Raw genomic sequence first — 13,444 nt, 5'->3', positions numbered from 1 at the left:
GAGTTACTTACCGCTGTCTGTCTTGCCCGGCTCTCGCGCGTAAGGAGGATTATCAGGTGGGTCAGAATTTATAGGACCTGGAGCCCAAAATAACCAATAAACAGGCGAGACGACAATATTCAATATATAGGCAGCGGTTTTACAATCAATCTAATTTGTAGCTCGTCCTCCCAACGCATGGGGGCGGTGCAGGCCCACCCTCTACTGCCAACAGGCGTGGTTTGGGTCGAGACGTCGTGGATTCTGATTGGCTGCGATTCTCATATTTAAATAAGCCACGCCCCCAGCATGTCTCCTTCCGGAAGTTCTGCCGAAATGGGGAGGTGAGGTTTGTGAATGGCGTTTTCCCGATTCTATTGCGTTTTTAGTCGTTTTTTGTCCTATTTTTAAATGATATTGTTATGACACATCACGGAATCGTTAAGTCGGATTCAAAACTGGACGTTCCTGACTTTCAGCTAGTGAGTATCGAGCGGTTCTGTGTTTGTGTTTGATTAGTAAAATGGCGGCGGTAACTCCTCATTTGCATTTATTACAATCATTCGCTGTATTTTAATGAGCTGATTTGCATTTCTCTTGTTAATATGAACTAGAAAATTAGTTTTTGGCTAGAATTGTTTTTTTATTTTTTAAGGTTTTATTGTTTGTTTTGAATAAAAACGCTCACTTTGCTTTAGTGTGGAAAAAGTGACTTTTTTGTAAGATGTTTGTTAACTCATATTTGCATTAAATTTGCATTTATTAAAATCGCGCTCTAATTACTTGTATTTCAATGAGGTATTTGTGTATGTGATAATGTGAAATAAAACAATCCTAGTGAAAATGTTATTTTCTCATGTTTACTGTGTGAATAGTTTTTTTTTTCTACTGCTGGTTTTGTCAGTAAGATGTCGGCGTTAACGCTCTCATGTGTATTTAAATTTGTATTAAAAGCGGTTGACCAGTCACTTGTATTTAGTAAGTTCTAAATGATTGTTTTAATGATTTCTGTTTTTCTTTTTCTTTTTTCAACTGGAATGAAAGCGTTTTCACTCGAATGCTTTTTGGTTTCTAAAATGTGTTTACACTTGCACTGAACACAAATAAAATTTAAATTAAATTTACTTCTGGCTTATTTGTCTTTTTTTCGGTATTTTTAAAAACTTGGTTGCTGTCTTTCAGATTGTGTTACTTAAAAAATGTAAATATCTTAGGGAAATCGAAACAAAAAGAGTTGGTGTCTAAATTTTTAATTACTAATTAACATTTCAAATTATTCTAATTCATTATAATGAATAATTTGTTTATGTATTAAGTGAATTAAAGTTCATTAGTATTAAACAAATCTCACCGGGGGCTGGTCTTGGAGATGGGCTTCTGCGATTGGGTTAAACCTCATGTCAATCATATAAAGACAACCCTTAAGAATTGCGTCATTTTTAGGGGTGTGGTGATTTGATTGACAGGTCTTTCAACCAATCAGAATAGAGAAAATGGGGTTTTATTCCATAATTGAAGTGGTGCTTCAAATTGACCAATCACGTGAGAGCATAAGTCTTGGAGGTGGGCTCTCATCCAGCCATTTTGATTGGCTGGTGTGACGTCATCATTTGGGTACACCCTCTCATGAATAATGCGACACTCCCCTTACTCAATTATGCGACACGCCCCCTCGTTAACCACGCCCTTCATGAATATGCATCGTGGGCGGTGCTCGTTCACCATTTTGTTTGGTTTTATGTTTGTGCTAGAAATAATGTTACGAAGAAAAGAAGAAGAAAGTAAGACAGAAGTCAAAATTCTTTATTAAGTTTTGCAAGCATACAAATCAAAGACAGTTGGCAACAATGAAATAAAAAAAACAGTGAGTTACAGAATGACAAGTAACGGCGTCCGGGATGACGATTTCCTGTCCAGCGCCAGCAGTCTGGTCAGTGCGGGATGGGTTCTGTCCGGGCGGCAGGGACAGCAGCCAGGGGAGACCTGAAACAAGACAAGCAGGTAAGAGCTCGGAGTTCAGGACTGAGCAGCAGCGCAGCGACAGTAAGCAGACAGGAGTGAGGAGCTGAGCTGGGGGAGGGGCTCAGGGAATCACTCGGCAGTACAGCGCAGCTCGCTTTGCGAAACACAGGCTCGTCCCAATGTCGGGAAAATGAATTTGGAATAAAAAGGGCTCAAGACCTCCAGACCGTGTCCTTACTGTTACGGGAAATGCTCACCCGCTTTAATTTCGATTCAAATTTAGGAACCATATTAAGTTTTATTAATTTCAACATTCAATCACTACACATCGGTCAGGAAGTTGACCAAGATGCGGTTTGTTCACATCGCGCTGCAGCGCCGACAGAGACGCGGTCTGTTTGTCCGAGCTGGGTTGTGCTTTTTAAACTCTACTCTCCCCCGTCTGTTGCTTTTATATTTTAACTCGTTCTAAGTTCGTCTTGGCTTTTTAAAAAGAACTTGGGGCTATAAGGAATCTGTATATGCCGGGGTCATGCAGAGCGAGGTTTGCTGTACAGTACGGCCATCACAGCTGTCCCGGGACAGTGCGGGGTACTGAGCACTAGATCACTGAATGGGCTCTAGACTGTTGTACAGTTAAATCTCGAGTGCAGAACACTCCACGGAATAGGGTGTTACTACTAATCAAGTGCTTCCCATAACTAGATCTAGTTCTCCGTTTGCCCCTGACCACAGGTCCCTCAGTTCCACAGCAAACCATGTCAGCCCCCTGCACTGTTAAATACAGCAAGACTCGTCCTAGATCTACACCCAGTACCCCAGCAATGAGCCACAACTTTACAGTCAAGTAATGTTTATTCATGAACAGGAGATGACAAATAAACAGAATAAAACATCCAATTTATTTTTGGAATTGCATACATTTGATCATATTCAAGCACTGCCAGTTCACTCCTGTAATTTCAAGTGACAGTAAAGACTGGTAAATGTGGGTGAAGCTGCCTTTGAGACAATAACTGCCTGCAGCCTGGACACAGGCAGCTCAATATTCTTAGCATCCTCCTCTCTGCAGCTACCAAATTGTCTATTCTTGAGGTTTTGATTTTCTTCAGCCTGTAAAATGCTGCTCAGGAGGATTTAAATGTGGAGACTGGCCTGGCCAGTACAAGACTGTCCACTGTTTCCTCCTGCTGACCTCCTGACTGAGCTGTTCCTGCAGAAGACAGTGGGGGTGTAGCTGACAAGCCCAGCAACACGTTCAGTGTTCTGGTTTTAAATCTTAGATGATTGAGAATATTAGTATTGATACAGAAACAAGTATATAAGATGGAGTTCTAGACAACTACAGAATATGCTTGATGAATTGTACATGTCAGACTTCCACATTAGTGCAGATCACTTCAGTGCTGCAGCTGTAGTGAAGGAGTGTCAGTGTGATGTCAGGGTGTGGGGATCTAAGCCAACTCACCCTGTAAATCAGATTCTCCTCAATTTGGAAATTTGAATCTCAGCCCTCTGTGAGTGTGGATGAACACCAGGAGGCAGCAGGAATAGTGGTGAATTAATCCTCATCATGTCATATGGTCTGATTTATTGGGACACATTCATGTTACCTGCATTTCAGAGTGTAAACCAGTAAATGAGCTCACTGTACTCAGCATCAATGAAGATGAGGTATTGCCTGTTCTTGAGATGCTTTTACTTTGCATCATGCTAAAGCAGTGACTTCGAGTTGGACTGAGATCTAGAGACACACTTGATCAGTTTCTGTTTTCTCCTGATGAGCTCTTTGGTTGCACTGACTGGATGCTTTGGGTCATTGTCATGCTGCATGGTGCAGCACTGTCCAATAAGTATGGAAGCCTTTTCTGCTTCACCACAGACCCTGTTTCTGTAAACTTCAGAAATCACTCTGCTGCTGCCATCATTAGCTACATCCTCAATGAAGATGAGTGACCCAGTCTGAGACATTCCTGCATCCCCAGGCCATGACATTACCTCCACCAGGCTTCAGCATGCGCTCAGAGTACAGAGATGACAGGTTCAAGTGTGGAGAAAGAAAGGAGCTGCAGATGCTCCAGTGAACAGCACCTCCTGTGAGAGTCATGGCCTGGCCTGGGGAGATCATGAGGAGACTCCTTCACCTGTCTGTCTCCATCAGCACTAGTGTACTGGGTCACTGAAGCTCAAACCTGAAGGCTGTGGACTCAGAGCTGAGAGCTCCAGCAACACCTCAATCTCCTCTGTGCTCCCTCTGAGCTCAGATGCTGATCACATGTACAGGAGTAGGATTAGAGGTGGTGTTAGTTATGGACCATACATGTCATCTACATCTCAGAGGACACACATCAAATATTCAGGTGCTGTAGCTTTGAGTCAGTTTATAATGCAACCAAGGAGGTCATCAGGAGAATAACTGTAGAAACACTAACTTGTTGCATCTAATGCCTAGATTTCAATGCTATTGACAGAAGGAAAAACAATTGAAGTATGATCACCTGAAGACTAAATAAGAACTTGGTGGCAATAGCAAAGCATTTCAGATTACAGAGGGCAGTGAGCTCAATGGGTCTCAGACCTCATGCAGTTACTATCTCAGAGGGATATACAAGCACATACTGTTCTACACTCTGAAATGTATTTAAAGTGAATGTGTCCCAGTAACTTCTAAATGGAAAGCTGAACATTTTTTATTCCAATATGATCAAATGTATGCAGAGAATTACCACAGAATAAAACAGGATAATATTTCTGTTCTGATCACAAGAACAAATTGCTTGACTGTAAAGTTGACTCATTGCAGTACTGATGGAGGACGCTGTACCTTTCCAATGAAACATGCATTTTCAAGTGTCCCACAGTATCAATACACCTTGACAGGATTGGCTGACTGACAGGCCCAGTGACATGAATTAATGTGCTTTGTCCATATTCTGTGCTGTTAGAATTCTTCCACTGGACCATGAAAAAGATCTGAGTGTCTTTGAGTGGGAGTGCAGCTGAGGCTGTTGGTGGAAGGAGATTGTTCAGCTGTAGGAAAAACCTGCCTGTTTGAATGTGCTCAGAGTGGAGAGGAGTGTCAGTGTGGGAGCTGCAAAGGAACAAGTAGGGGAGAATTCCACACTGAGAAGAACATTTATACTGGCTCTAGAGTTTTCTTCATGTGCGAGACAACAGCTACAGTTGTCCTTAACACTGACACTGTAGAGTCCTGATATCTGAATCATGTTTGCATACTAACTGCAGGATTCAGACTCACTCCACATCATCAGGAAACATCCTTCCCCTGCGACAGTCGAGTTCACCCCAACACAAGTGCAGGAGAGCTGCTGTGTGGTTTGGATGCTGTCAGAAAGCAGGCAAGGGGCAGGAACCATTAACATTCATCACAGGAGAGTGTATAAACCAGAGAAAATAAACTAGTTTAGTAATGAGTGCTGAGAATGAGGTTTATTAACTGTTTGGGAAGGATGTTGTGAGGTAATGGGTTGAGCACAGGTGTAGAAGTGATTGCTTTCAGTCTCAGAGCCTCTTCAGACTCCTGTTCTGTCTCAAGGTGTCCTGTTTCTCTACTACCTGATGGCCTCCCGACACACAGACAGCTCCACAGCCAGAACCATTTTCTTGTTTCCTTTCCAGAGTGGAGTCGACACCTGCTTGTTCCTTATTTGTGTTCCCTGTGAGCAGTGTTGCCTTGAGGTGAATAAAGAGCATGAGTGGGCAGTGTAATGTCAGTGTGTGAGCCCATCCTGTCTCAGGGTATTGTAGTGTGAAGGTGGGACCTTGATACTGGAATCAGAGCTACTTGCAGCCTCTCCAGTCCACTGCAATACAGTGTAGCTGCACCCAGTGCTGTTGAATTGATAATTAGCAGGATCAGCAGTAATTAAGCAGCTGGTTGAGTCAGATTACTCCAGTGGAGTGCACTGGAAGGGCTGCAAACCGAGTAGCTCAGACTAAAACCTATTTTTAACCTCGGATAAAATTTAATTTTTTGTTTAACTGTCCCTGTTCGGGGATTTTTGGTCTCTCGTGTCCCCGTTTGAAAACTGGCTTTTTAGCAGCAGACGAGCAGCTCCGGGATCCGCCGCCCCTATTGGCCGAGTCTGAATGAGAAGGCAGGTGCGGTCAGTCTGCAATTAGACTTCAATCCGCGGCTGTTTAGCGGTTTCGACGACCGAATAGCTACTCTGCCTTTAAATAGCGAGTTTGCAAACAAAGAAAGTTTCTCAAATTTACCGTTTAGCTGGAGCGGGATCCTGGGCGACGGGTGTCGGCTTTTCTCGGTCCGAGTGGAAAATATTACTTACTTTTGGTGGAACTGCCGGACGGGCTATAGGACTTCTGGCTTCGACTCTGCACAGAAACATGGTATTAAAATTGTGCTTAATCTTTTTTTAAACTGCTTGTTGTATGTTTTTACCTGCAATAAAACGCTTTTCCTCGTTTGTATTCCAGGCTTCTGCAGGATCCTGGCGCGGTTCTGGGCTTTAAACGACGGCTGTCGGGTCCTTCTCGGCGTGGAGACCTGAGCGCAGACCCACCAGTGTACCGAGTGACCGGAGCTCCGCGGCGGATTCACAGGCGAGTCCGAGTCTCTTCTTCCTAAAGGCCGAGAGAGACCCGTTCAGGAAAGCGCAGCTTCAAGACTCGTTTAGGATTGAAAACCAGTTTCACAGGGGCTTCGTCTCTCTTACCGGTATCGACTCACTGTGCAGCTGCAGGTCCGGCTGGGTTTTCTTTCTCCGGAGCCGGTTTGCATGAAGACGCCCAGACCGCTCCGTTTAGCTTGAACTGGGGGAAACTGGTAACTCGAGTTACTGGTCACCGACCGCAGGAAACTGGAGCCCAGCCGCGTGAGACCCGGTGTGAAAACCGAAACCCCCGGTGTGAGGAGAGAGAGATATACCGCTTACCTTGCTCTCGAAATGCCGGCTGTCCTGTTGTAAAGGTTAAAGCGAGAGAGTTAAAAACATTTAAAATGCATTTCTCGTAGAAAAAGTTGCTGCTTTTGTCAAAACGTGTAAGAAATTTAATGCATGTTTTTTTCCGCCCCCCCGGCAGCCGAGCAAAGCGCCTGTACCGGGAGAGCAGCGGGGTACCAGCCGCCTCTCTCCCAGCCAGCGAGCCGCCGGAGTCCCCCCACCTCCCTCCCTCTGGCTGGGACCCCAGCCTGCTCGGGTATGGAGCACAGACCCGCCCCTATTTATAACATGAACCCCCTGATGAGCGCGAAAAGGACGAAAAAGGTAGCAAAATAAGAGACACCGGGGACCGAGATGGAAATGTGTGGATACCTGCTTAATAACACTGCTGTATTGTGTAATTGTTTTATGCTTTATATCCTTATTTGCTGTAATAAACTGCTGTGACTGTTAATTGGTTAATTGATTGGTCTGGGGTCTGGGGTGTGGGAGGGTGGGGTACAGGGGTGTAGAGAACCGTGAATCGGGTTGAATTGAGCGGTACACTGGGCTGGCGTGGTCGGGGAGTCGGGAGCCGCTGGTCTGGGGCCTAGACTGCAGCCTCCATCCCCGGCCTCGATTAGAGCCCCGCCGCCCGAGGACACTCGCAGCCCGGTAGGTGAAGGATGACGCTCCGCGCTGCTGAGGGAACGCGTCCCGTCACCATGGTGACTGAGACAGGGGGTGTGGCTGGGCTGAAGGGCGGGGTTCAGTGTTAATAGTGTCCAATCAGCGTGTGGAAGAGGTGGGTGTAAGAACAGCCAATCAGAAGAGTGCAAGTTCAGCTCGAAAGAAAAATATCAACCGAGCCAGGCGGGTCTCGAACCCGGGGCTCCGGGGTGGAGATATAGAGTCGGGGTTTAGCAGAGTGAGCTATACTTCCTGCCAAATTTGGCGTAACTCCGCGGTCATACTTATCTGGCAAAATTTCGGTACACGAAAAAATCGAAAAAAATAAAAATGTATCCCTCCTGTTCTTGCAATTCTAAAAATACTATTCCTACTGTGTTTCGGGTTTTACAAAAGTTGTTCTTTGCGGGTTTGAACTGCACATTAGCCTGGGGATTTGAATCCGGACTCTCACCAACCGCAGACCAGCGCGCTACACGACGAGCCACAGCGCAGCGCAGAAATTTCAACGCCGTCAAATATAAAAGCTTTAAAACTGGAATTCACGCCCCGGCCGAAAGCAGGACCCTCTTCTGTAATAAAGACAGAGCAGAGAGCACAGCTGGACTGCAGGAGCCACTGCACAACTGCAGCACAGATGAAGTGAATTGATGATGTTTGTGAAGATTGAGGAGAGTTGGAGCTGCGCTGAATCCTGCAGTGATCTGTAGCTGCTGTGATCCTGCACAGTGTTCAGAGGGGCTGTCAGTCCTGTCTGTTGCACAGGACTCTGCTTCTCTGTGAAAGGTGTTGCAGTGAGACAGTGTGACTCCATCTGTTTGTATTGAGCAGCTCTGAGTTTGACAGTATGATGGAATTAGACTTGAATTACAAATGTGGACAATCAGGCTTCATCTTTCCACTGTTCTCCATGAGAATCTCCCCCCTCACAAGGCACAGAGCTCATATCAGCAGTTCCCCCGAAACTCGATATAATGACTAGCAGTTTCCTTCACAGACACTGGAAATAAAACCCAAGAGCATGGAAGTGTTCACAACCTGATTTTAATTAAAGAACAAAAATAAGATAAAACCAAGTGACTAAAAGTTTGCTCAGGAGTGTTTTATTATGTTAAAACAGTACATTAGTGTAGTGAATTATCAGAATGAAGGAGTGAAGGACCAGTCAGCTGATATCAGTGTCCATTCCTCAAGGCTGGTACAGATTCTCCAGAGGCCGTCCCTGAGAAAATACCCACAGCAGTGTAGGAGCAGCTCAGACAGAGGGATCAAAGAGCACAACACAGTTTACTACAACAGAGATCATCTCCTATCAACACAACTGACAACACTATTCCACATCATGATAGCAGTTAACAGAGAGAGAAAATACAAACAACACACAGCAAACTGAAGAGATCCAGCAGAGATTGACTAAGATCTGTACAGATATATATATAAAGAAACATATATTTACAGATATTCAAAATATTGTCTCTCTCTATAAATATTCAATAATATTGCTGGAAAATCTAACATTTAAATGATGTTTAGGGAATTAATTTTAAATAAAGATTAAATCAGAATCTGTATTCTTTCTTTAACTATTCTAGTGCTGAGAAAAATCAATATTATAATGTAATAACTAAATCAACAAACACAAATCAACACGTAATCTCTGTCTTCTAGATCTCTCATGGACACAGTATCGAGCTACAGAGGAGAGAGACTGGAGCTAAACCAACTGGTTACTGGCTTAACTGGACCAAACAAATACTGCTGCTGATATAAAACATCTGGATCATCTACAGACACACACTGACCCCTCCAGGACTGGACACCTCTTACTTACTTTATTGTCCCAGAGGGGAAAGTGTTTTTGCAGACAGGTAAAAAACACAACACAATACACAGCACATTTAACACAACATGAGCCCATTCATAAAATGTACGATGAGAATAAATATATAAAGTTAAATATACCCTCATTTCTCTCAGCTTCTGTTAAAGACGAGCTCTTCTCCTGCCTACCTCCTTCCTCAGGGCTGTGGAGTGGGCAGTGGACTGTCTAGCTGGTCCTCATGAGCCTCACAGCTCAGGGACTCAGCCTTTGGAAAGGTCTGAGCTTCAGTCTTGTTTCTCCAGTAACAGTTAGAAGACACGTTCTGACACACGAGGGTCTCACCATCATCGTCTTCTTTATCATCAAATTCATCTGCAGGAAGGTTCACGATCACTGAGGCTCAACGTGTCTGAAGCAGAAATAAAGTTTCCACAGCAACTCGTGTAACTTAGCGCCGTGATTTCACGTGTTCAGACGAACAAACTACGAGACAAACAACAAAAAATTACAGCTACAGTATAAAAGGACGCCTCAGATTTTTAACAAGAAAGGCGACAACGATTAATTGTTACTTCTTGCTAAATAATAACTCCTTCCTGTTTCTTAGACGCAGCGAAACAACAACACATTTAAAATTCCCGCCCTTCTCCTGAATCTCGGAGTTTATTGGGCAACTGGACCGAGTCTTGTCTATAATTGGGAAAACTTACTGTCAATCAGCAATAACCCCCACTGACCAATCGCGACATCGCTTGCTCAATCCAGTGATCTGATTGGCTGTGTATTCACTCATTCATAAACAAGCGAGTACTGACCCCAGTCACATGATCCGGGTGTTTAATACACAACAGACCTTCACTACTGCACTCTAAACGAGCCCTCCATAGACTCGTGTATCACCACCGCCGCCGGTCGAACTGTTATCGGAAACGACACCCCCTGCTGTAGCCCGATCAATGGGCTTGATTTCAGAATCCTGTTAGAGCTAAAAATATTTAAAGATGTAGTAAATGCAGTTAATTTAGTATCCAGAGTAACCGCCGATATCGAAATATCCCATGTTAAAACGATCGTATAGCGAGTTGCAATAAGTTATGATTTAGAATTATACTCGTCAAAAGTTTTTTTTTTACAAGACTCCGAATGATAACCCTGAAAAATAATCTAGAATACAAATTTTAATGTTAGAGGATTAAGCGAACAATCAGTTCAACATAGAAGAAAGAAAACACAACGTTCAGCTCACACCTGAAGAAGGCTCGACAGCCGAAACGTTGCGTTTTCTTTCTTCACTTTTCAGCAGAGAATAAACCTATTTCTCGTTCCTTTGCAGTTTACCCTTGCTGAAGCGGTTACCCAACTGAACTATTTTAATCAGTTCAAATGTCGACATTTAAAGTTGCCATAACACTGTGAAAAGCGATGTCAGAAGGTGATATTTCTCAGTGTGGCCGCCAGGCGGAGACCTTGCTATAAGTGTCTATGGAGGCTGTTTATAATGAAGCCCTTTTCAGTTTCCAGCTGTGCTCCACTGACCGTGATGTCATCTGTATCCAGTCCAGCTCCTGGCCCTGAGCCTCAGTGACACAACAGACACCAGCTCCAGGCCAAGAGTCTCAGACTGACACTCTCAACAGCTCTCAATAAGCCTCAGTGGGATGTTGTGCTGAAGGTGTCTGAACACTTGTTTCACTCTCTCTGGTCTTCCTGAACATGTCTTTTCATCAAGCTGACAGGTTCAGTGCAGTGTGCTGACTGAAATCATGTTCTCATCACAAATGTTTTACTTTAGTGTCAGTTTGTCAGTTTCTGTGTTCTTCTCTTTGTCTTCAGATCAGTTTTATTTCTTCCTCCATCACCTGCTGGTTCTGACACATTGACTCAGTGGCTGGAAATGAACTTGTTTTCCACAGCAGTTTACCTGCAGATCTTTCAGACACTATTCTGTTAACTGTGCTTCTCTGCCACAGTCCGGAACAGTTTGTCTGACTTATTTCACACAGTCCTGGATAAATCTATCCCTGCCTGTCACATGTGTGTCTATTGATCTGTCTGGATCAGAGATCTGTCACTTTCCAGCTATGATTTTAAATCCCTGATGTTTTACAGATCAGGGGTAAAAGCTGGAGGTCTGCGGCCTTTCTTACACTCACTTTCATCCTACAGTTTGCTAAAGGATGTATTGATCCTTTTGTATTTGATCCTGTATTGATTATTGTGTCTAAACCCCTCTGTACATCTGTCAAACACCCTATGTCTCATTTCAGCTGTAACAGGATACAGCTCCTGTCTGAAAACACGCAGTAAGATCATTGTGTAACGAATCCCTTGTCTGTCTTTGCCTCCTTGAGTCCCTGCAGATCTCCCTCTGTGAGAATATGACAATATTCCTCCCGCAGTCCCTCTCTGTCAGGCTGCCATGAGACAGGACTGACCACAGTGTGGCGCCACTGCAGGCTTGCAGAACAGGAGTCAGACTCTCCAGTGTCAAGAGCTGCACCTGTGGACACTGATTGTCTGATGGGCTGATTGGACTGGGAGGATTTTCACATGGGATTGAGCTGTATAAAAGCTGTGTCAGAGGCACAGGAATGAATAGCAGTGAGATTTGGATAGATAGGTCATGGTTAGAAGGAGTAGTTGGGGGGTCTTATGCTCTTTAGTGAAAGCCTTTTGGTGTTTGTTTCTCTTGTTTAAGCTTGTAAATGTCTCTTTTTGTCTCTTTGGTTTCACAGGCTTTCTGGAGCCATGATCTTCCCTTTGTGATGGTGGCAGTGGGACAGTACCTCTAGTGGTCATGTGAAGTGCTGCAGCCTGGAGCCCTGTGGCTGGACAGCTGACCCACAGGGGCTCAGGAGAGGGAGTCGAGCCAGCAGTGTGCTGGAGCTCAGCCTGTCGGTGAGTGTGGGGCTGTGGCCCAGTCTCCCTGCTACTGGTGGGACTGGTCTGGGGGTCTTTCTAAACCAGGAGCCCAACTGGTGTGGCAGCTGCTGGTGCTCTGGACAGGACTGGCTCCAGCCTGCAGGACCCTGAGCTCAGGTCCTGCCCAGAGCAGGAGGGGCTGTACTGTCCCAGGTCAGGATCAGTAGGGGGAGAGGAAGGAGTCTGCTGTGAGCCCAGGGTCTCCAGTGCAGTGGGGAGCTCAGAGCCCAGTGTCTAGAAGCAGTGTGGGAGTATCTCTGTGTCCCAGAGAGGAGGGTGCCCCAGAGGCCCGGTGGGGTCCTGCCCAGTGCCCCTGGAGAAGGAGAGGAAGGACTGTCTGCAGAGGCCAGAGCTGCCAGCCCAGCAGAGGGTGTCCCAGAGGCTTCTCCTGGCCAAGCAGAGGGGGCTCAGCCTCCCCAGGGAAGAGCTGCTGCCAGGGACTCCAGCTGGGGGAGGAACTGTTGACCTTCCTGCTGCTTCTCTACTCGTCCCCAGGGCAGATGTCCTGGCTGGAGCTGTTTCATGACCAACACCTGCTACTTCAGTGCGGAAAGAACTCCTACAGTTGGCAGGTTGAGTACAGAATCAGCAACTGGAATGTACTGCTAATCAATATGGTGAACGAATGTAATTCAATACTGTATGACAGTGGCTGCCTACAGCCCTCAGATCCCTCTTCTTACAGCCCTCAGGTCTGGTAGTAGGAGTGTCTGAGTGCTGGATCAGAGAGAGCTGTGACCACCCCCCCCCCATCCCTCTGCCAGTGGAGAGAGGAGCTGGTCCTCTCTTCTCCCAGCCTGAACCCCTGGAGAGCAGGAGCAGAAGAGTCCAGCTCCTGTCTTCCCTGAGCCCCTGGAAAGGAGAAACAAAGCAGGACCAGAAACTCAAGGGATGTGGCTTCTCACACAGGGAAATTGCTTTCATTATTGCAATAAAATATTTTCTTTAGTAATGGGAGTAAACATTTCCCTGCAGGGACTGACATCTGCCCCCTGGCTGCAGGAGGTCTCCCCTGGGGAGAGTCTCTCCTGCAGCTTCCCGATTGGAGAGTGGAGTCCCAGAGGAAGGAGCTGGAGGACTGGAGCTGTGTCTACTGTCTCAACCTCCAGGAAACACCCCAGCAGAGTAATCACCCCTGAATCCCAACGAGTCTCCCCTCTGCTTC

At 45.5% G+C, this 13,444-nt stretch overlaps 2 long non-coding RNA genes across 2 annotated transcripts; one reads left to right on the top strand and one right to left on the bottom strand.

The window, feature by feature from the left end:
- Positions 1–1,685: 1,685 nt before the first annotated feature.
- On the top strand, positions 1,686–7,320 carry LOC148640883 (uncharacterized). Its single transcript, XR_015930104.1, has 2 exons — positions 1,686–1,980; positions 6,400–7,320. It is a non-coding gene; the product is annotated as an uncharacterized LOC148640883 (long non-coding RNA).
- Positions 7,321–8,622: 1,302 nt separating this feature from the next.
- On the bottom strand, positions 8,623–10,048 carry LOC148640882 (uncharacterized). Its single transcript, XR_015930143.1, has 2 exons — positions 9,546–10,048; positions 8,623–8,757 (listed from the first exon to the last, which is right to left on the bottom strand). It is a non-coding gene; the product is annotated as an uncharacterized LOC148640882 (long non-coding RNA).
- Positions 10,049–13,444: the final 3,396 nt, after the last annotated feature.

This window comes from Lepisosteus platostomus, chromosome 25 (genome assembly GCF_059453375.1).
Source record: "Lepisosteus platostomus isolate fLepPlt1 chromosome 25, fLepPlt1.hap1, whole genome shotgun sequence".
Taxonomy (NCBI): Eukaryota; Metazoa; Chordata; class Actinopteri; order Semionotiformes; family Lepisosteidae; genus Lepisosteus; species Lepisosteus platostomus.
The sequence above is the reverse complement of the archived record's forward strand: the minus strand, read 5'-3'. Positions and strand labels throughout refer to the sequence as shown.